Source organism: Alligator sinensis, unplaced genomic scaffold, assembly GCF_000455745.1.
Source record: "Alligator sinensis unplaced genomic scaffold, ASM45574v1 scaffold486_1, whole genome shotgun sequence".
NCBI lineage: Eukaryota > Metazoa > Chordata > Crocodylia > Alligatoridae > Alligator > Alligator sinensis.
In genome coordinates this window covers 1,717,246-1,740,554 of record NW_005842053.1, presented here as the reverse complement: position 1 = coordinate 1,740,554, position 23,309 = coordinate 1,717,246, and the positions used below count along the sequence as shown (strand labels likewise).

The following is a 23,309-nucleotide window of genomic DNA, read 5'->3' as shown; positions in this document are numbered from 1 at the left end:
CTGGCTTCTGCTTCCCACATTATTCCAGCTGTTGTCACTGGAAGCCTCTGCTTCCTGCCCCCACCACTGGGGGGCTGGGCAAGCATCACAGTAGAGGGAGCCTGCAGCTGAGGACTCAGGGAACCCAGTGACTAAATGGCATGGGAGTACCAGTATGGCGAGGAGGGCACTGTGTGTTGGATGGGCACATGGCACAATATGCAAGTCAGGAGTATGGTGTAGACAGGGCCCCTGCAGTACAGTGTGGTACATCATGTGGCTGCCATGGCCCACACAACATGCAGCCATGAGGCCAGGAGCCCACACAGCAAGTGGCTAGGCCAATAAGAAATTGGACAGATCTGTTTAAACATATTAACCTTCTCAGACACTGGCACAGGTGAAAGTGAACATCTTCCTATTTTCTAGAAATAATAAGTGATACATGGCAGCCTTCTAATTTTTGAAACAACTAGGAAGATGTTTAAACAATAGTAACGATTGAACCCCAGGCAACACAAAGTTTTAGATTTGTGTCCAAAAGTCCACGCTGCCTTGCAAAAAACCCAAAAACAAACATATGGACCTAAGTGGGTCAGATTTCTAGCTTACCCATTTAATCTGAAAGGGAGGCTAAATATTTTGAAAATTTAAGCTTTTGTAAAATTTGTAGTACTTCTGAGCATATGGTCCTACACTACAGCAAGAAGATATCCAAATCATAAACAGGAAGAAGAGGCATGGAAATGTGTTTTTAAAGAAGTCATTTGAGTTTCTATATCTCTGTTCCACCTTTTCTTTTTGAGGAAGGAGAAATTCCCATATTAACCATAGTCCACTAGTACCCAAAGACTGCTTTTACCTTATCTTTTCTGTTCTTTTATTCTCTTTCTCCCCACCAGTCTAGTTTTTCTCATTATTTTTTCTGTCTCTTTCTTATTTTCTCTCCTTCTTTGAGTGTTTTCATATTCCTCTATCCTCCTGTCCCAAAACCTGCTTCTTCTTACTTCTTGACTCCCTAAAGTCTCTATTCACCCTGTCTGGCAGTCTCAAATAATAGAATCTCCACTGACAGCAAGCCAGAGAGAAGGATTGTATTACTCTCTATTTTCATTGGTTTCTTTTCATGCACTGAATGAATTTAATATTTTTTCTTCTAGTGCAGATCCTCCCCTGGTGTACATTGTACAGGCTCCATTATCTTTAGCGGTCTATGACAACATACAGCAGCAATTTAGAGAAGATCTGTGAAAAGAGGTTCATTACACTCTGTAGAGGTCTTACCCACTTACCCACTTCCACTCCTGTAGTTTATTTCTTCTTCTCCAAGATCTCTATAGTTGATGGCTGCCCTTTTTTTTTCCCCATCAAGGCCCGACCACGCTGAATCTTCCTTCAAATTGCACTCTCTCCTAAATTTCACTTTTAAAACACCCTGTTCTTTTTAACCTATGCTTTCTGTCTGCAAAGCTATTTTGTTGTACTGTTCATTATAAATACTATATAAAAATCAGACTGAGCTTATTGAACCATAAGTGAACTCCTATAGATGCACCAGCACAACTATTTTCTGACATCAGTAAATCTTCTGTAACACTGAAGTGAGCTATAAAAGGTGTCATTACAACAAAGCATAAATCACACAAAAATTCTATCCAAGTTGTCTTTTCAGCTCTGTGGACACGTTTTTCCCCTTTGCAGTGTTATTGTCCTGGGAGATGAGGAATAGCTATAAACAACATTAATGTCTCCTAATTGATGTAATTAACTCGTTCACCCCTCAACAACTCTCATCCTAGGTAACAACAACACTTTCTTAGGAATATGGAATATTAGAACTCAAGAATAAATGAACTCATACCAAATGGCAACAGTTGTTTTGCTTATACTGAATAAACAAGTATGATATTTTTGCAAGGCTTATATGGCCCCTAGAGCTGGCTCTTTGTTGCACTGTGCTAGTTCAGTGAAAAAATGTTGTATTAATTTTGTATAACAAAATGGGGAAATATTAAAATATTATTGCTCTTGACTTTTTGTCCTCTTTAACATCTTATTTACCTGCCTGAGATAGAACCTCCCCTAGCTAACAATCATCTGGCTGGTTTGCTTTAACTAATGACTAGTTCTGCTGTTCCCAATGATGGAGGACTCAAGGGAAATACTTACTGAGATCGCAGTTTCAGGTAGGGTGAGAAAAAGAGATTCAGATACAAGGAGCTGAAGAGTAGAATACAAAGTGTTCCACATTATTTCTCTTCTACTCACTTACCTTTCTACCATTAATTATCACTTATATTACAATGCCACCATAGTATAATGGAGATAGAGTCCTATTTGACTGACTGAGCTGAGTAACTATCACAGTCCCTCTCAGGTGCCAAAGAGTTTATAATCTGAATGGGCAAGCCAGAAAAATCAGTGGGAGAAAAGTAGTACTAATTTTTCTGTTCTACTGACAGAGAACTGAAGTCCTGAACTGGGATAGTCCTCAGCTGGGATAGTTCTAAGCACACCCTATTCCATGCCCCTCCTCCCTCTTGCTTGCTCCAAATCTGGAAGCATGTTGGTGAGCTTGCTCTGGGTCTTCCCTTTGTGACCATTCTTGACACCTCAATCTCTACTGTACTTGAGACTGGCCACTAGGAATGATGCTAGAGCAGGCTCACCAACATATTTCCAGGTTTGGAGCAGGCTAGTAGGAGCAGGAAAGGCTTGCTTGGAAGCATGCTACTTATCTTAACTGACTTGCTCAATATCAGCCAGGAGGTCTACAGTAGAGGCAAAAACTGAGTGCAGAGTCCATCTCAAGACCCTCCACTCTACCCTTACTGCCTTCTATTCCTTCTAAATGATCAACGTATGTTTCTTTTTCATTCTAACTCACGGCTACTTCTTGTCTTAATTTGTTCAACAAGTAACTTCTGTCTTTTCAAGCTCCTCATTGTAATTACTTTTCAAAGTCTTGAAGTGAAACTCTTAATTATCCAGATCTGCTTTGGTCACTATGTGCTCTGCCTCTTTTGAACTAAGCCAGTTATTCCTCTGGTATCATTGTCCTTTCTACATCATTTTCAAGGGAAGTCTAGATTTTGAGTACTTGTTTATAAGGTCTTGGATTCTGCTCAAAATCTGCAGGACATCACAAAGGAGCAAAAGGCTACTTATGCTCTGTTTGCCTTGCCACCCTTCAAGGAGCTAGGCATGCTCTGACCAGGCTACTTAGATAACTCAGAGATTGTAGTTTCCATTTATGTTCAGTAACTTTTTCTAAGCCTCTTGCTAACTGAATAATGTCTTCCAATTCAATCCTCTAAGATCAGCATCCCCAAGAGCTGCAAGGAAACGGAATATATTCTGGAATTTATGAGCAACAATACATTTAGAACGTGGCCTAAGAATCTCTATCTTAAATGGTTGTCTTCAGTCACCTCTTTCCGTAAGTTTTCTGTGCAATTAACAGTAGAGCATTACTCAGAATATACTCCCTGCCCTTCACAATGACCATATCAGTACATAATGAGTTATGATTTCCCAAAAGGAGTTATTAGCTTTGTTTTTTTCAGAACTTCAGCTCTTACTGAACTCACTACAGTTCAGGCTAGTTAGGCCATACAAGTCAAGCTGCCATCACATCACTTAAAACAATCAAACTTAGTTGCCCCCTCTGCCAAATCTACCCAGCAGTTTCCATTTATACAGGTACAAAACAGCCTGCAAAGATAAAGTATCTTATTTTTGTCTGAGGTGATGAAACATCCTTAGATTATCAATAATTGAATGATTGAATGATACTTACTTAGCACATGATGGAACATTAATACTATGTATTTGCACGTTGTCATGGAAAGATACTACAACAGGGTGCAGTTACTTTCTATATACTTTTGAAGGTATGAATTAACATTGACACATTTCATGGATTCTTGTACACCAATTGCATGTTTTTCTCCTTGGATTAACATATGTTGATGCAAGTCAATGTTACTGGCACCGCTACTAGTGTCAGACACAGGTGTTACTGGCAATAGATATCTATCCTAGATCTGTACACAAATCTCATTACCATAGCACCAAGCATTCTGTAATGGACTAATCCTCAAAACATGTATGTCAGGTAGGCAGATGGGCAACTGGGATACAGAGAAACTAAGAGCCAAATGAACAAATTGACTTAGGTTCTTAAACACAAAATTTAGATCCTTAAAACTCTCCTCTCAGCTGACTCTTTTTGGAAATATCTAGTCGCTAGGTACCTAAGTTTCTGCTGTGTAGGTTATAGCTGTGTTGGTCTAAGGTTCTTTGGGTAAATCTTTTATTAGACTAACTAGTTGGTCAAATAAAAGATAGTGGATTTACCCAAAGAACCTTGTCTACCTAAATTTTTGCTGGCACCCACATTTCTTCTGTTGGACATTCACACAAGTCTTGACAGCACCAAGCAGTTCAATACCTACCTTCTGGCAGAATTCATAAATAGTCTTAGGTTATGGACTGACAAAAATTTTTACAGTGTTAAAGTATAGGATGGCTTATCTAACATCAGCTGAAAGACAGCAATCTAACTTGAATCGATAGAGAAACAGTACAGAAATTTGATGCCTCAGTCTAACCTAAACCAATCTGAATTGGAGGTATTGCACACCAGGTCCATCTTAGACAGCTTGAGTCATTTTTGAAGCAGACTATGTGCACCAAATTCTGTATAGTTATGGGTTTACATCAATCTATGTTCACTTAGATCAGTCTAAACATGATGTCTGTATGTGCTCTAGATGTGCAAGAGGTTAGGTATTACTCCTAACTTGCTAGAATTATTACACTTTATTACCTGATCTCTCTAGCATAAACTTTTCCTTTCTATCCTGTGTGGTACCTTTGGAGGTGGTCAGCCACCCTGGCACATGGCCCTCCCTCCACTATGGTTTGAACCGTCAGCTCTTTCCTTGTCCCACCTCACCTCCAGTCTCTCACCTATCATGACTTTAATGTTATCTTGTTTTTTGTTGTGGGGAGGCTGTCTCTAGATATGGGGGTAACTTTGCTGATTGTCTTGCCTGCCCAACTAGGCCTCACCCCACCTGGGGCTTTTGCTCTCCCTGGAGTGCTTATCTTTAAGAGAGTGCTCCTACAGACTTCTGACCACCTCTCCGGCTTCAGCTGTTACAGCCTTGGCCCACTTTTTCTCTGGCCATACCCTCAATTTTGGTCCACTGGGTAAAAACTCAGTTCCTGGGTATCTACCCTGCCTTGGTGGCAGTCCCTTCCAGGATTTGAGTTACATTCTGCCAGTCTTAGCCCCTCTGGCTCAGGACTAGCTTTGGGCACCTATGGAAAGGGAATGCCACCCACACCCCAACTCATAGCTTCCTCTGTCCCTATAGCCACAAGCAGGTCCTCCTGTCTTAAATTCAAAATGAAAAATAAACACAAGCCAGATGCTTCACAAAACAAATAGTCTCCCTTCTTCAAGGTAAATGTTGCCTGCAGGCCCTACCTCCCTTGAGGCCATCTCACGCCAGCTCCCATGGGTGGTTGGTCTGTCCATCTCCAGCAGACCCTCTCTCCTGGGTGCCCCTCTCCCTGCTGCATACAAGGAGCATCCCATGCATGGTCAGTGACTGGGTTTATATCCCCAAGCCCAGCCTCCATCCAGCCATGTGACTGAATTTTCTGTACCCAGAGATCTGGTGCAGCTAATTGCCTCATTAGCTGCCTGGTATTTTTAGTCCTTGGCTCAGGCCACCTAGGTTGCTACTACATGCTCCCTTCCTGGCCCTTGGTTTCTTAGTCTCTGGGCATATCTACACATGATTTTAAGTGGGCTTAAATTTAATGTGCATTAAACTAATGCAGATTAAATGGATTTTGGCAGGTGTCTACATGTGGTGGGATTTAAGACTAACTTTAGTCCCAGGTCAGTCCAGACCTGCCATGTGCTCCTTTGGCCCCTGGGGGGAGCTCCACCCCCCCGCTCCCCCGGACACATGGCTTCCAGCACTTGGAAGCCATGCTGAAGCCACAGTCAGCTGCCAGTACTCAGCAGCCATCTTAAAAGCACACCCTCCACACTGCGACCTCTGGGTTGATGCTTCCCATCTCACAGCAGCAGTGTGGCACAGACAGAGGCAACATGTGCCTGCTGTGCCCCTGCTGCAGCTGAACTTTCCAGCCCTGCCTGGCCAGCTCCTGGCTATGGCACCCAGGGACAGGATCCCCCACTCCTCAGGGATGCTGCAGCTGTCCTGTTCACCCACTGCTATTCTGTATGCCTGACAGTGGGCCACCTGGCACCACCTGAATCCCCTACCCACTCTGCCCACCTGCTGGACAACTGATACATGGTCTCCGGGGCCCCGCCATCATGCAGTTCCTATTGCCATCCATGGTAACCACCGGCTCCAGGATGCCCCTGCCAGGACTGTCATTGCCCTCCTGTCCCACCAGCCCTGTCACCTCTGGAGCCACCACACCAGCCAGGACTGGTGGCAGCGCATTGTGCTGCAGGAATGGGATGATCACCAGTGGGTCAACATGTTCTGGATGATCTGGGCCACCTTTGACGCCCTTCTGCACCAGCTATGGCCCCACCTGGAGCTTCAGTTCATGGAGGTGTGCTTGCCCATCCCTGCTGACACCCACCTGCCCTGCAGCCCACACACCACCTTACTCTCTGCCCACCCCCAGCACCACACTCAGGACATGCACATGTTTGCAATGACAAGTTTTATTCCCCTCACATCCCCACCCCATCCTTCCTCCCCTTCCCCCTCAACCAACAGAGTCCCATCTCTCCTCCCTCCCCTATACACAGAGCTTCTCCACCACTCTCCCCATCCACCAACAATAAAATGCCTTCCTCCCAAACTGAAAATTATGTACAAGAGGCTGAGTCTCTGTCCAAGTTCTGGGATGGGGGGCTGCGGGGTGGGAGTGCCTAGGCACAGTGCCAGACAACCAGCACCCTGGCAGCAGACTACTCCCCCATGGGCCTGGGGACCACAGTGAATGCCAGGGGATCCTGTGGACAGGAGACAGTGGAGGCCCTCCTCCTGTGGGATCAGGGGCCAGGCATGGAGGGGGCTGGATATAGGCACCACTGGCCAGGCCTGGCTGGCCAGTTGCTGCTAGAGCAGTTCCACACAATGCTGCACCAGGCCTTCAGCTAGGCTCAGTATGCCCAGTCCTATGCTTTCTCCTGAGATATTTCCTGGGTGATGTCTTCCTCCTGCCAGGCCAGCTTCCACACCAACAAGTTTTCTATGACCGCCACCAGCTGCTGGAACAGGAGGGTCCAGTCCCTGGTGCACTGCTGACACAGCAGACATGTCTGGGAGGCTCCAGTGGTGGGTGGTGGTGACCCTGAGGTGGCACTCTCTCAGGGTCCTGCGGCTTCTCTCCCATGTCCAAATGTTGGCTCTGCAGAGGCAAGAGGCAGAAGCCTTTTGTTAGTTTGTAACACTGAAGAGATAAGATACTCTGCATTAGGAGCCCTAAATTGCCCAGCCTCAGATTGGGGGAGGGGTGGGGGTTCCCAGTCCTCTCCATCCCGGGGTGCTGCCTCCTTTGGGAGGCTCCCAGGGACCAGCCCCATCCCTGCACTGCTGCTGTGCCTCAAGCATGCTCCTGCTGCATGTGCCCTGAGTGGTGTGTGATAAGCTGTCTGTGTGGGCAGAGGGCCGTCCAAGCCACTACACCCTGCTGCTGCCAATCCTGCTGGTGCCCCAGGCATACCTGGACTTCTGGTTGGGGACCCTGAGCTACAATGGTATGGGGGGAAAGCCTGGGCTGCCCCTTAACCTCCATTGCCACCTGGACAGCTACCTGTCACAGTGTTACACGTGGGTGCAGCACCTGGGGAGGTGGGTGGGGCACAGCACTGAAGGCCTAAGTGCCCTTCCTCTGGTGAAGTGTCACCAAAGTCATCAGGGAAGTGTACAGGTGAGGCCAGGTTGCCTCTGCTGGTAGCACTAGCAGGGGTGTGGCCTGTCCCCCAGGGTACCAAAATGAGGGTCAGCTGCCTCATGGAGGGTGTGGTCTTACAGGCATGATGGACCAATGACTGAAGTCAGTCATGGCCACCCGCTGTGCCTGCAGGGCCTTGGCCTTCAACAGCACTGATGAACCATCTGGGAGTGGCCTTGTGCATGCATCCTGGCTGAGATGGCCCCATAAATGTGGGCATACCCACACCCACCCCACAGAAATTGCCTCTGGACTTTGGCCCTGTCCCAGAGTACCATAAGGTTGTGCACCTCCTTGGGGGTTCAGTAGGGGGCCCAGGAACTCAGGATAGTTGTGGGCATGTGGGCAGAGCCAGGACTGGGTGAGGAAGACTTGTTCAACATGGTTCCTATGCAAGCTCTTGAGGACCCTGCATGGCTGTCCCTGTGATGTTGGCCCTGGATGGCTGGCAGCAGCACCCAGTACAGGGGCACGCCCAGGGATGGGGAGCCACATGGCAGAAATGCTTCACCATAGTGCCTGAAAATGAGAGAGAGCTGGGGGTGAGGAGCAGCAAGAAGCAGGTGCTGGCCCTGCTGCTATAGCGAGAAGGGTCAGCAGCCCTGGGCAAAACCTCAAGGCTGGGCTGCAGACCTTTGCAATGCTCACTTGTGGCCAAGGAGCAGCTCTACCTAGGGGATAGGATGGGCAGAGGCTTCTTGGGTCCTGTCCAATGGAGCAAATGGGGCCTGATGGGCTGCTGCAGGCATCACTGGCTTCCTGTGCAGTGTGCCCCAAGGCACAAAATGGCTGGGGGCTTTTATAGCCTGCAGCTAAGGGCTGCCATAGAGTAGCCCAGGCATGGAGGAGGAGAGGTGACCAGCCAGGAGCTCTGGGGTTGGGCTCCGGCTGGCTCCCTAGTGGCTGGGCAGACCCAGGACTAAAGTCCCTGAGTTAATGTACATTAATTCATCTACACGTATGTTAATCTGCATTAAGTAATCCTGTTTAGCTTTGATACTTGGTTTGGGCAGGTATCAAATTTAGGCTCACACAGCCTAAAATCACCATTTTTAAGCTGCATTAAGGGTATGCATGTGTAGACATGTGCCCCTAATGTGGGTTAAATTGGGCTAATCTGCATTAAGTGACCACATGTAGACAGTCCCTTTTAGGTCTTCCTAGTAACAGGGGCAGGGGTTCCTTGTTACATTCTGATAGTATTCCTGCTTGGGATTTTAGCATTCTCTCTTCATGTGTCTTTATTATTTCATCATCTCTTATCAAATGTACTTGCTGGATATTCTTCAAGAGAATCCCAAGTGCTCCATAGATTAATTTTGGTCTTTCTTTTCTTTCCTCTCGCTTATTTCATCTTCACTGATTTTATTAATATACAGTCAGTGTGCCTTTGCTATTTTGGTAGTTTATAGTAGGTAATTTTGGTTTCCCATCTAAGGTAACTTTTATACAACTGTATTTCAAACTACTGAATTTACTACCTTCAATTTTATGAATCTCTCCTTATGAATGCTGTTCGCCATCTCTGTGTGGGTGTCCATATTCTGCCATAATTATTAAAGCCAAATGTTCTGTGAGGCTTGGATAATATTTGTATTATAAGCCTAGGGGCTTATAATCAAAAAGGTCCACTTACATTCTAGTTTGTCTGGATATTGCCATCAGGTTTTTATGGTTGGCTTGAAGTGAGTTTTAGCGGAACCAGCAAGATAGTCATGGGAGAAGGCAAAGACAGATAAAGTTTGTAGGAAAAAAACAAACATTCAAACAGAAAATTCTTTTTATGTCCCTTTCCACATATGCCAAAATTGCTAGCATGAACATTTTCTAAGGCAAATTTAATTTATGTTCAAGTCTGAGGCGTAGTTTTTAAGATCCCCTTTTCCCTGTTCCCATCAATCCTCCTCCCTCACTTTAATAACACTGCACTTTAGAATTGTATTGGTGTATATGGTTTTGTGTGTGCACATTTAGATACACACATACACACACCACCTTTGGAAGATTGTATATTTGTGTGCATATTATATATTACACATTCATTCTCATTCAAGAAATTTCTCTAGGACCCTTCCTAAAATTCCAAGATTTGGAGTAGCATCAGCCACCAAAACATTTGACAAACCTATTGGACATATATTGCCTTCTTTTCCTCCAATATTAAGCCCTGGACCAGAGACAAACTTTAATTCTGATGGCTTCTGATACAACAGGCCTAAAACAATAGGTGGGTTAAAAATCAAACTGAAAATGTCTGGTCAACCCTTAAAAGAAAATTTTGGGGGAAAACCTAAAAAAAAAGAGAGAGAGAGAGACTGTCTCTCATAGACCATTATGTTTCCCTTTTGCACAGGGCCAAGCTAAGGACTTTTGGAAATACTGAAGGATGATTCTTGAGACGCCCTTCATTTTATACACACACATACACACTCATTTCTCCATCTCTTGGAGCTCTGTATAAGTGGGGCTCACAAGAGCATCCTGAAAGGATTTTTATTTTTTGAGGAGAATATTAAAAATGGTAACAATAAAAGGAATCAGACAATAACATGTTCAGGTTAGTGGTCAGCTCAACTTTAATCGAAGAGGTGAAGATTTAAAAGGTCGTATATACTCCCACTTCTAACCCTCCTAACTCCTTTAATTAATTACAGGCCAGTTTAAAGTAGTTGTAAGTATTCATGGGATGATCATGCATTTAAATATTTTTTCTATAATTGTGATTAATTAACATGTATTCAGAGTACAATAATGAAAAAACAAATCAGTGAAAATATAACTCTTAAAATGCTGAATACTCACTGCAGGAGGAATGGACTCTAGCATTAACCCTTTCAAAGCTGATCTCAGTTTAGAAGAAGAATGAAAACACCACAGACTAAAGGTTTGATCAGTTGCTGGATTTATAACAGCTAAAGGGATAAATTATGAAGAAAAAACAAATACAAAAAAACTATTAAAGAGTGAGCTGAGGATTTTCTTCAGGCAATCACAATTTATTGGGAGTTTGGGTTTTAAACACATTGTAAAGGTTTTTATCACTAGATTTAGTCCTCTCTCATAAGGACAGAATAAGCTTCTACCTAAAGTTTGCTTCCTAAACAAACATGGAAACAAGACTTTTTTTCTTGTAGCTCACATATGTATTTATCCTACAGTAAAATACTTACAAGAGTATTTTACTGTACTCGGTACTTAGCCCCTCGCCCTCCATCTACTTTCTTTAACGGTTTTCTTTCTCCTCACCCACTCGTTTTCTCTTATCTTTCCTTCTTCCCTTTTTTCTTATTCATAGCTTCTCTTCTACCTTGTTGTTCACATGGAACATGCATTTTAGTGGCTTTTGACTGAACAGTAACACAGACTCTTGGGACACATCAGCTTGACCTACACTTATATTTATCTCTGCCAGCAAGCTGCCAGAGCACATGTACATCCATGCACTTCTGGAGGCTCCCTGTGGCTCCACTCAGCAGCTGTGCTACCAGAGCAGGCAATGCACCCTGATAAGGACTGCAGCAGCCAACAGAAAGCACTGGAGTGTATACCTGTGTCATCAGCTGGGAGGCAGCAGCAGTGTTACATAAGAATATCAGAATTGCCATGTACTGCATCAGACCATAAGTCCATCTTGCCTAGTATCCTGTGTCACACAGTGGCAGAGAAAGATGCTGAAAGGAAGGTTAAATTGGGTATGACCAGGGCTTTTTCCACTGTTCCTTTCTCACTTGCAGCCTCCAGCATTTAGTACTTGCATACCTTAAGTAGTTTGCCTTGCTGTAGTCAAGAGTACATTCCTGCTTCTCTCCTTCCATATCACCCAAACTTTCTTCCCCTTTTTTTTACTCTCCCCTACTGCCTCTCTGTCCTGTTACCTATATTTCTAACTCAGAAGTATTTTTAGGTATTGCCCTGTGCACCTCCCACTGTAATCTAAGCAGTGTATGTTTTTCCATCTCTTCATATTTGGAGAGGAGACACTAATAATACTTATGATGGGCTACCCACACCTTTTCTAGGTCTATCTGGTCACTGCCTCTTTTGCCACACAGGGTCTGGACATAAAGAGAGGACTCCATCAGACATTGCCTAGAAGGATACAGAGGCAAATAAATCCATTCTTTGCTTGATAGAGGCAAGGTCTTCACAGGGAGAGTTACCATTAGATTTAGATCAAATTGAAATAATCCAAGCTTTAATTACAAGCACATAAAAGTCACCAGAAGAGTGCTTTGGCTCTTGAAAAAAAGAGCATTTTAACTCTCAACAATCAATTTTCAATTATGGGAATGAGGAGTCTACAAATATGGGGCTAAATCTGTCTCTGGGATAAACACTCCATTGAATTCAAACTTTACTACTCAAATGCAGAGAGGCTTCTGTTAGAGCAGATGCAGAAGAAAGAATGATGAATGAAAGGGGGAGAGAGACAAAAGAGAAGAAAAACAAAAGAATTTAATTAAGGTAATTGATTTAAAAATATGGGATAACTTTATAGTGCATGTATTCACCTTTTGTTCCATGACTACAGCAGAGGCAGGATGAGCACTCCTTGTTAATGGTGTTTGCTTGGCTTGTGCCCAGGTTGCTACTCTGTCAGAACATTCCATCAGCACATTTCCTTTCTTCATTACTATGAAAGTTGCAGGAGAAAAAGATTATTTTTATGTTCCTTTCCTTTAATCTCCTATTTTTAGAAATTTGGCAGAATCCAAATCAGAACAGACCTCTTTTCTTTTTTCTCTCAAGTTATAAGTTTAATCAAATAATGAAGTGGAAGAAGACGACAACAGAAACAGTTAGGGTGACATGGTCTCTGGTCTTTTACATTCATTGTTAGGTACACAGGAGAAATCAAATTCCAATGTTTGTTGAAGGGCTTACCTTTGCCTATTTGTCAAAAATAGTTTCAAATAACACATTGCCATCAACATTTAGCATTTTGTAGCAGTTATGTTCAACTCCTAGGAGTGCTACATGTTTCCTGATACTATTTCTTTTAGACAGGGTCCTAGACGTTCACATTGCAATAAGTAACCTAACACGTTGTCTGTTGTTGGTGATATGAACCAGCTCCTTGTTTCTCTTTACAGCACATTCTTTAATGCAAAACTTTTGCTGCTGCTGTTTTTATTTTCCATTGTTTAATTTTGGTGACAATGGTGGGGTCCTTCAATCCGAGTTTATCTAAATGAGTCTGAGTTTATTCCAAAAAGTCCAGATATTCTCCAATCTTTATTTGCAATGGGGAGGGGATGCTTATTTATCTTCATCTTTCCCATCATGGTTAAGATTGCGACTGCTTTCTTTCTTTTTCTCTCTCTCTCTTCTGGAAGGTCAATCAATCAATGGCTTCATCTTTAGCTGATTCTGATGCTATTACAAAAATCTGCCAGCAGGTGGTGCTCAGGGACCAACTACCCATTAGGCTTTGTAATACAGCTGCAGCGTAACACTTGTGCATTGTTACTGAACTCCACCATCCAGTGGCAAAACACACGTTTACTTCTGAAATCACATCCCCTACACCATAAAATGTGTCAGTTAAAGCAGCACTGTTAATGTACATGTGTAGATAATGTAACCAACATTAACACTATTATGATCCATTGGGGAAAAAGATCTGAATTTTAATTTGTGTGAGAGAATGTTTTAAAAAAAAAGTATTAGATGGTTCTTATGAGTTGTTAGAAGAATGTTAAATGAGTGCAGTAAATATAACTCTTCTGAGCTGATCAAAATCCATGTAAAGTTGTATGGTCAGAATGAGTTATTCTGATGACTGATGGCAGGCAGCCTATGAAAAATGAAATTGCAATCTTGGACCAGTTCCCAATACAAAAAGCATGTCTCTTAGGAGGTCCATTTGTTGGCTCAAATGGAAACCCATTCTTAGAACTCGTCTTAATCACAACCCTTGCCTGAGGTCTCAGAAAATAAGATGAAGGAGAAAGAGCCTGGGAATTAAAATACATTTTCATCCCTAGACTCTGTTTAGCCACCTGTATAGAAACTAAAGGGAAGAACTGAAATTGAGATATTGAAGAGTGTGGAGGAAGGACCATAATACTATTCTGTGTACATATCCTACAATGCTACGTGCAATTGAGTTGAAACGTTTTGGTAAGAGTTCTTTTAATTAATAAATCCGGTGTAGTTTTATAAGCAGGGAATCCTTCCATATTGTTACCCATCAGGCACTGCACAAAAAGCTCTAAAGCTGCTCCGAATGAAGAAACTTGTCCTTTCATATAAAGAAAAGGCTGCACTACAGTAGTATAGCTCCACTGAATTGAACGAACTAACTGAAGTCCACAATGCCACAACAATAAATTGACTATTTATACCAAAAGCTGCATGAAATGGTTTATCTGCTCAGTTGATCTGGCAAGTTTTCTGATAATTTCTATCCATACAAAATATAAATGTTAGATATCCAATGGTGTTGTTATCAAAAAAGCAAGCTGGCCACTGTTTTTGTGGTATTCACAATACATATCGTGTACACACATGCACACACTTTACACATACCTACAATATAATACATTTCTTGTGCTCCCTCTGTTGATTCACAGCCAAAAGTAATTTAATTTAAACAGGTATTTTAAATACCATTGTATCTGAAAGAAAGACAAAGATGAACATGACTAGAAAACCAGCAGCCAATACTTTAAGATCCTTTTCGGGGGAAAAATGCTTGTCAATGCCGAAAGACATTGAGGATAATTTTTCAACCTGACTAGTGATATCAAGTCCCACACATACACACACATTTTATATATATATGGGGAAGTACTTGCTGCTGACCCCTGGAGAACTTGCTCATAACATGATGCTAGTTACTCTTTTTTTCCCAGCTGTTTCTCCAGGTATTCAGATTCTTCACTGCAAATAAGATCCTGCAAAACAACCAGAACCAAAAGCTGCCAGTTAATCTGCCTACACCAGGAACTATATTCTATAAAATCAGGACTTTGGGTTGACACCTACTAATGGAAAAAAGCAGACAGGAGTTGATGGAGGGAAAGTAATGATAAGAGAGTAGAGTAGTAAAGAACCACTCAGCCAAACAGGCACACAAAGCCAGAGGCAGAAGAGGACCTTATGCCTGACCACCATGTTTATACAGGGAACGAATGGAAGGAGGAGGAAAAACATCAGGCATAGGGGGAGAAGAATAAAATCAATGGGCAAACCAAGAAAGTGTGTATAAGTTTTTGTTTTTTTTTAAAGGACATATACTCTACATATCAAAAAACAGTTAAAACATATAGCAGTGCTTCCCCAGGATGTTCCATGTGAGCACTGCCTTGGTCAATAGAGGGGTATACACAACAGTGGTCAGTGCTATCAAAAGGTTATGTATTTATTATGAGATGATCCACCTTGTGGGGAAGCCCGAGAACCACAGACTTGAACTAGCCATTGTCCTTTATAGTGTTAGCCTAATTTTTGTTTACCTCTATATTCTTGGAGTCTTTATTCATTCCCTACCCCTCCCTTCCAAAACTGTAAAACAGATATCACACTTTGAAATAGACATCATTCTTTTACATCTTGGCTTTCTGCCCAGGATATCAGTGAAGGTTTGAGAAAGATGAAACTGTCTAACGGGACTTTTCTTGAGCACAAAGCTGCTTCTCTGAAGGATTTGCTTATGTTACATTAGATACCAGTAATTTTGGTGTATAACTTACTAGCTTTACCTTTCCCTTTACACGTGAAATTTAACAGTCCTCTTATGGTTGTAAATGGAGAGAAAGGTAAATGATGATAAACAGATCCATAATCACAGAGAAACTGAAACACAAAAAAAGGGCCTAGGCTTGATCAAAGAGCACACTAAGGCATCAAAGAACAAACTGATTTGTGTTACTGACCTAGCCAAGAATTAGGTGAGCAATGACATGATGTTCTGATTCATTTTTAGAACCTCTTAAATTTGTATCTGAGAATCACATCTCTTCTGTGGAAAATGTTTATCTGCTGATATTCAGATATTCTTAGAAGAATGTTAAACCCAGAGTGCTAATAGGAATGACATCACAAACTTTTGCCCATTACTGAAACAACTGGTTTGAAATATTTGCCAATAGCTCTTTGGTGGACAGTCAAGGTATACAAGTACTGACTTCTCCCTTTACAAGGTTATGTTTTACAGAAATTCTACTGTCTCTTGTAAGTTACTAAAATACAGAGTTAATTCCTATGGCATAACCACTTACTAACATACTGGCTTTTTGCATAATTTTAATTTCTATTTAGTTTGCTCAAATTAATTTCTTACCTCACTTTGGACAGGTATTGACAGCCTGTGAACTACATGCACAAAAATGCCCAACTCTCTATTACTTTCAATACTGTACAATTATGAGTATATAGATAAATGTAACATTTCAAGCACTCTAAGTGATTTTACTGTCTTCCAAAAAGCAAGGTAACAGATGTATGCAGTCAATGAAACACTCTAAAAAGGGATGATTTGTCTAAAAAATGACCCCAGAAAAAAAAACCAGAAATAATTCTGAAGCACTCCACTATGAAGCACTTCACGTTACCATTTGCAACCTTCAACAGAGCACAATAGGTAGTTGGTCAGCCTGCCAGTAGGTCACGGTGTTCATTTCCACCTCCTCCTTGTGCTCTGAGAAGCCGCCTTTTCAAATAATGCCAAACTCCATTTCTTCAGGGACACAGGACCTGGCTGGCATGTGACCTCATCTATTTGCAATTGGGGTGAAGGCATTCTGTATCCTCATTTTGCTGGATAGCCACCCCAAGGAATCAGCATAATTTTTCTTGCCTATAATGGAATAGTACTGAGGACTCTTCAGTGTGTGAACAGTGGCCTGTGCTCAGAATGTCAGCACTGTGCGGGCCGACTCCCGATCCCGCCCGGATCGCCATGTGCGAGCTCTCTCCCGATCCCATCTGGGTCACCATGTGCGAGCCGGGGCAAGCCAGGGGCCTGTCTTTGTGTGTACACAGGCTGTGGCCGGTAGCCCGGGTACACGGGGTTGGAAAATACCGCGGTGCGGTAAGGCACGCTCGAGCTAGAATCAGTCACGGAGGCATAATGGTTGATTGAAAAGAGTATTTACTTACACCCAAGGTGGTCGTGGTGTAGGCTGGTCAGCTTTCCAGGCTCAGCTCCGCTTGAGTTCTTGGTGGAGGACTCTAATAAACTCGGTTCCTTGACCCCAGAGTGAATCAGGCTCCGCGGGGCTTAAGAATTCGTTCCCACGGAGCAGCTGTATCTCCGTGAGTGTTACTCGGTTCCCAGGTCCCCCGGAGCTGTTAAACTCCATGGGCTCGACAATTGGGTCCTTAGAATAGGGATATGTCTGGGCTGCGATCGGCGACGGGGAGAGGCTAGAGGTTAGTTGCCTCGGCGTCGTTAAGGCTCCGAGGGGACGGTAAATAAGTCCCGCGGAGTTGTTGAAGGTCCGTGGGTTCGACAAATTAAACCTCTGTTGCCCTCTTAAGGAAAAAGCTGGGTTCGTATGGATCAGCAGCGCTTAGAGATCCTCACGCTCCTTTCCCGAACTCCACGTGCTTTCTCTCTCTCCAATTTGGGCGGAAACCACCCAAGCCTTTTGTACGGCTAGCAAGCCAATAGCTAGCCGCCACGTGTGCTTACATTAAGACTGGCCAATAATGTGGCGCGAATCCTAATACAAATGGCGGTGACTCCTTGCATCGCGCATTGCTATAATGCAAAAGAAATGCACTATGCAAAGAAAGCTACAGAACTGGCAGAAAAAGCTCCTGCACGCGGGTTCTCTGTTGCAGCAGAACACTCCACCGTGCAAAAGAGCTGCAATTTGGCAGGAACATGATTTAGCGATGCCGAAGCACACACAAACAAAAAAATCACAACTTTGGGTTGTGACAAGCATCACCATCTTCTGCTGCATCTCCCTCTCCAAACTAGAGGTATATAGAAGCAACAAATCATTTTGTTATCTGGAGTGACATGAAAATCCAGTACTCACTTTGGACAAGCCACCACTATCAGACCACCTACCAGAAACATTACCTCTGCTCAGGGGCAGGATTGCAGCTGACACTAGTGGTACATCAAGGCTTGAGTACTGAAGCTGCAACCCAACTGGTCTCAATGCTTAGAAAAGGACATGTGCTTATGAGGAGCCATCACAGATTCTGGTGGGGGGGGGGGGGGGGGTGACTTGACAAAATCCCACTTTGCTGCGATCTCTGGGGTCAACTTTGAGGGCATGGAAGACTTGGAGGGATCTAACTGAGAGGAGGAGGACCCTCTGATGCCGTCAGGCTATTGCCCAACAACTATCAAATGCTGGAAGAAGACACAAATCAAGCTCAGATCAGCCACCTCTCTGTGCCTTGCACTGGATAGAAGGAATAGCACTGCCCCAGTGCTGTAGACCCAGGGAATGCAGAGAAGATAAGTATCAACCATTCCAGGCTCTATGGACTGACAGTGTCAGTCCTGTAACTGATGAGGTCTCCTGAGGTGAAACTGACCAGACCACAATGGCGCAGAGCACCAAAGACAAACTAGGAAGGGGGAACAATCAGCCAATGGACTCTTTCCTCTGTCCTCAGCAGTGTTCGGGAGCCCCTGCAGAGCCTGACAGGCAGGCTGGGATCTTTGTTTTCCAGGTTCCTAACTACAGAAGCCTTTACAACATGAACTTGGCCATTTTGAAGCACTTCAGATGGGACATCAGGATAATGCTGCAGTGCTCCAAATTTGAAGCAGTTTGTATTAAAGCAGGGTTTGAAGTGCTTCTAAAGAATGTCTGTCCATGCCCTGCTTTAGTACCATTCTGAACCTATTTTGCAGAATTGTAAATGAATAGTTAGTAAGAAGGGTAGTAGAGAATCAGGGTAAAAGCCTATATGCTTAAGAGTATTTATGTAGGGACCATTTTCTCCAGCAATAAAATAGGTAACGGGTCTTAGGACTTGGATTTTTCTTATCTCTTATTCAATTTTCAGATGTTTAGGTATTACAGCTAGTAGAATTAGTATAATTTAAACTGCCTCAGTGAACTAGAGAGAAGTTTAACCTGTTTATATTGTTTTGATCCAAAACAAATTGTTCTTCATTTTTCTCACTATTAAGGGAAGGTCAGTACATTTCTAAATAAATTACAAAGAAAAAAAGAGTATTGCCAAGACATCATACAATGCCATAATCATAATTATTTGCCAGCTCTTATGAAGTGTAATTGAAAGCATGGCTACTGTGAATCATTTGTCAATTAGGGCAAAGGTGAATGTCTACACTGCTGCCAGAAAAACAGGAGTCACTAAATTGCAAAGCAGCAGATTCCTGGTTTGTTATGCCTAACCAGATGTGACATGTCATCTTTTATTTCGTGTTTATACTGGTAAAACCTCATATTATAACTGACAATTCAGATTTCCACTTAAGATTATCCTTACAATAGGAAAATTATAACCATGTGAAGCAGGAATATTACTCACACCTCTCAAAATATGCATGGTCTTTGTGATAGTCTGAAGTTATCCTTTTAAAAATTGAGGTTGAACCTGCTCCACCCAATTCTCCACTTGTTTTTCTTCATATTCACCTGCCATGCCTTTCATGTTAAGAAAAAAATAATGTTAAGAAAAAGTAAGTGTTGGGAGGCATGATCTTCTGCCCCACTCTGAACCAGGTGATGACTTCACAGGGTTCCTCCACCCCCGCACCCTGCCCATACCATGACACAGATGGTTATTGATGAAATACTTATCAGTATACTTCTCCCAGGTGCATGTATACACATTCAAAGTGGTCACATAGGTATTGGTCCCAGTTCTTGCTCGAGTCAAACACTGTAATCTCCCAGGCTCATGCCCAGTGCCTGGTAAGTCAGTACTTAGTTTTAAAGCTCAACAGTCCAATCCTTGCACACCATCCTTACCATAGCTCCTTTTCATAGCTGCTACCCAGCCAAGAGTCCTTGTTTCTTAAAATGCTTCTAATAATATTTGTTTCAATTCACAACTACCAATTCTACAAGGGACATTGCCAATTCTAAAAGAGTCGCTTGACCCTGTTCCCTATCTGCCCAATATTGACAGGAACCACTCTGACAGGGTTGTCCCTGCTAATGCTCACATGATTTTCCCTTCTCTGCAGATAATTAGTCAACTGCCACCATGCTCACTGGGATGCCACATTCCCTCCGCGTTCAGAGTTCCCATGCTGAATCTTAACTCAAGGTAAGTTTCTATTTCCTTCTGCCTCTAATTAGATTCAGCTAACTCCCTGCCTGAAAGCTTGGTAAGTCACCACACCTCCGTGAGGCTTGCATGAGCCTGAGTTCCTGTGTGTGTCTCCTCTCTGGGGCACTGACCCTCCAGACCCACATGGGTTTTAACTTCTGGTTCACCAGCCAGCCCCAATAAAGACAGGCTTAAATCTCTGTGTGGGCTCCAGCAGAAAGACAGAAGGATTAACTAATGAAACTGGGGCTTGAACAATTTGTGTTACATTCTCTTAATATCTTCACCCAATACAGGTATTTTACCCACTTCCCAGTAACTAACAGCACAAGATCCCTCCGTGGCATCTGGGTTTAACAGACACTCTGTTACTGTCTTAAAGATGTGTAAAAATTGTGGATGATAGCATGGAAGGCGTTGTGATGTAATGCAATGGACATATGCCCTTAACCCCCCCCCCCCCCCCCACACACACACTGAAACAGCTGAGGATATCACAGAAATAGACATTTTAAATTCTGGTACTGACACTTTGGTCTTGCCTTCTCTGATTGGTGTTCTATGACCATTACAGTTTGGCTAAAGCATTCAGGTGGTTCAACTTAAACTGCCTTTTCTTTTTATCTACAAAGAAGCTCCATTAACATTGAACTTATGGTGTCAAACAGCAATGGTGAAGTTTGCAGTTGACACGGTTCTTGGCACTTTCAGAAACATTTAGTAAGAAACAGTTGAAAGCAATTTGTGGAAAATGTAAGGGCTTCTAATGGAAAATAAATATGACAGATCAACACATGATTTAAAAACAGCCCATTTAGCTGCCAACATTGTCATCTCAATTCCATTTTACAGAATTTCTGAAAACTAAAATCAAACGTCAGACACAAGGGTTCCATTTTATAAAATGAGTACATAAATATGATTTAATACAGGATCATCTTACATTTTAATACAAGTGTTTTAGACTTTATTTTTATTATCCCTATGAATTATACATCTGCAGTTCATATAATTTATAAATGATGTTGCATTTAAGGAATTTGACAATGGCCTGATCTAAGACCAGGGGAAGTTCTCCAGAACATTTGCAGGAATAAACATCAGACTGACACAATGATTTTTCAGGCATTTTAAAAGTGAAATATCAATTTAATCAGCTAAATACCTATTTGAGTCTATTATGTGTCTCTGTTTCTAAGTGTTTCCTATTACAGGAAAAAAATATATATATATAAAGAATAATAATATTGGGACATATGGTCTGCCTTAGGGAGTATATAGGCATTCATTCCTATGATAGAATTTCTCTTACAGGGAAGATCATTCAGGTGTCAACCTTGAAGATCTTTCTCTTGGAGGGGGTATCCTTCCCCTGAGAGAAACTGAACAATTTCTACTGGGAAAGTGACAACTCTCCTAGTAGAAATGGGATGCCTGTATGTGGCTTTAGTCATTCCAATTCAGCCCTACTAACTTCCAAAAGATGGCATTGTACTGAAATGTGACACATATAGCTTCTATAGGCCGTATACATATCCTTTTTCAACTTTTTCAATACTTGGGTAGAGAAATTAGTGTCAAAAGAAACCAGACACAGAATTCAACAAAAAATAGTGGTTTTCAATACTGCAACTTTATAAAACACTGCTGATGACCAGAGATAAGATTTATCATAGAACAACAAAAGTGAAATTTTCTCAAATGTATTTGACACTCACTGCACTGCATCTTTACTAGGCTCTTCACTTTAGCTGTGATATCTGTGGAATTTTATCCCACATTTTCTAAATTAGCAAAAACATATAACTATTGGAATGAACATTGATATGCTATATTATATATAAAGTTCTTAAAAAATCACAACAAACTAGGCAAAAATAGTCAAAATTTATTATGTCATTAGTCCTGCAGTCATTATAGTTAAATGTACACCTCATGCAGATTGATAAAATGAAATCTAGCCTTCTGGAGCATCTTGACAGTGCCTCCAATATTTCACTGTCAATCATTTCTACACCTGAGTTAATATTACAACACCTGGGCTAAGGATTTTAACTAGAGCTAAAAACCATCTGCAGAACTGTGAATAGAAGAGACACATCAGTAATGGCTAACAGACAGCAACATTTCAGAAGAGAGGATAGTCTGAACAGTGGAACGTCAAGACATTTATAAAGGCTAGAGCCATTAAGACCTGTGGAGTGGAGAAAGATTAGCAGGAATCAAGATTATAATGAGCCACAAAGTCAGTTGAATCTCTCAGGATAGGGCTTTAAACTGAGATTTCTGGGGGACGGGCCATCAACCACTAGCACAAGCCTGAAAAATTGCAACCTCAAAACCAGCATCCCAGGGTACAATAGGAAGCTTTTTCCAGCATTTTTATCCGGCCATGGACAGGTTATTCCATAGTTCACCTGAACCCCTAGGGCCTCCAATGACAGGCTTATTTGCTGTCACAACCCAGTGATTTTGGTGCCTCGGCACTGTGGAATTTCCCCGCCACATGAGAGCCTCTTACAAAAGTAAAGGTTTTCTGTTGCAGCAGAAGAACCTCGGTGCAAGAGACTTCCCGCCAATTTGCAGGATGCATTTCCTCTTTGCAGCACAGAAATGCACAGTGCAAAGAGTTCCCGCTATTTGAATGCAAATTTGTGTCCCGCTATTGGCCAGTTCTAAATTATTCACACATGGCGGCTAGTAATTGGCTTGCTAGCCGTTTAAAATTTCGTGCAACATCCGCCCAAGTCGAAGAACTTTGAGCATGCTGCAGAGTGCCTCTAAAAAGATCTGACTTGCGGCTAGCTGATCGATAGACTGATCACCTATCGATCCTTCTTCCCGTTGCCAAGCGCAATCCCAGACATACCCTTTTCCCTCCGGCTTAATTTGCGGATGGATTAACTGGCTTGGGCCTCGCTGGCTGGAACAACTCACATAGTTGTTCAGACGACTGGACCATCTGCGTCGCAACTACAAGCGGCGTAAGTAAAAGTTTTTGTAACCATTAAACCTTGTCTGCCTCTCCATTCACCAGCCCGCCCTAACGAACGAGCAGTTTCTAAATCACCTCGAGTCGGCTCTAGCCATCCGAGACATGGTGACGAGGATGGGATCTAAGGGCACGGTGATGGAGATGCACC

At 42.7% G+C, this 23,309-nt stretch overlaps 1 long non-coding RNA gene across 4 annotated transcripts in view; it reads right to left on the bottom strand.

Moving 5' to 3' along the window:
• Positions 1-23,309, bottom strand: part of LOC102379351 — a 116,253-nt gene that overhangs the window by 9,306 nt on the left and 83,638 nt on the right. The window contains exons 4-7 of one of the 4 annotated variants that reach the window (XR_323737.2): positions 12,456-12,577; positions 10,747-10,856; positions 9,581-9,623; positions 6,762-7,398 (exon numbers count right to left, since the gene is read on the bottom strand). This is a non-coding gene — a long non-coding RNA (uncharacterized LOC102379351). Of the gene's footprint in view, positions 1-6,761; positions 7,399-8,234; positions 8,464-9,580; positions 9,624-10,746; positions 10,857-12,455; positions 12,578-23,309 lie in introns of those variants that run through there. The other 3 variants (XR_323736.2, XR_323735.2, XR_003093904.1) reach the window with 3 other exon arrangements.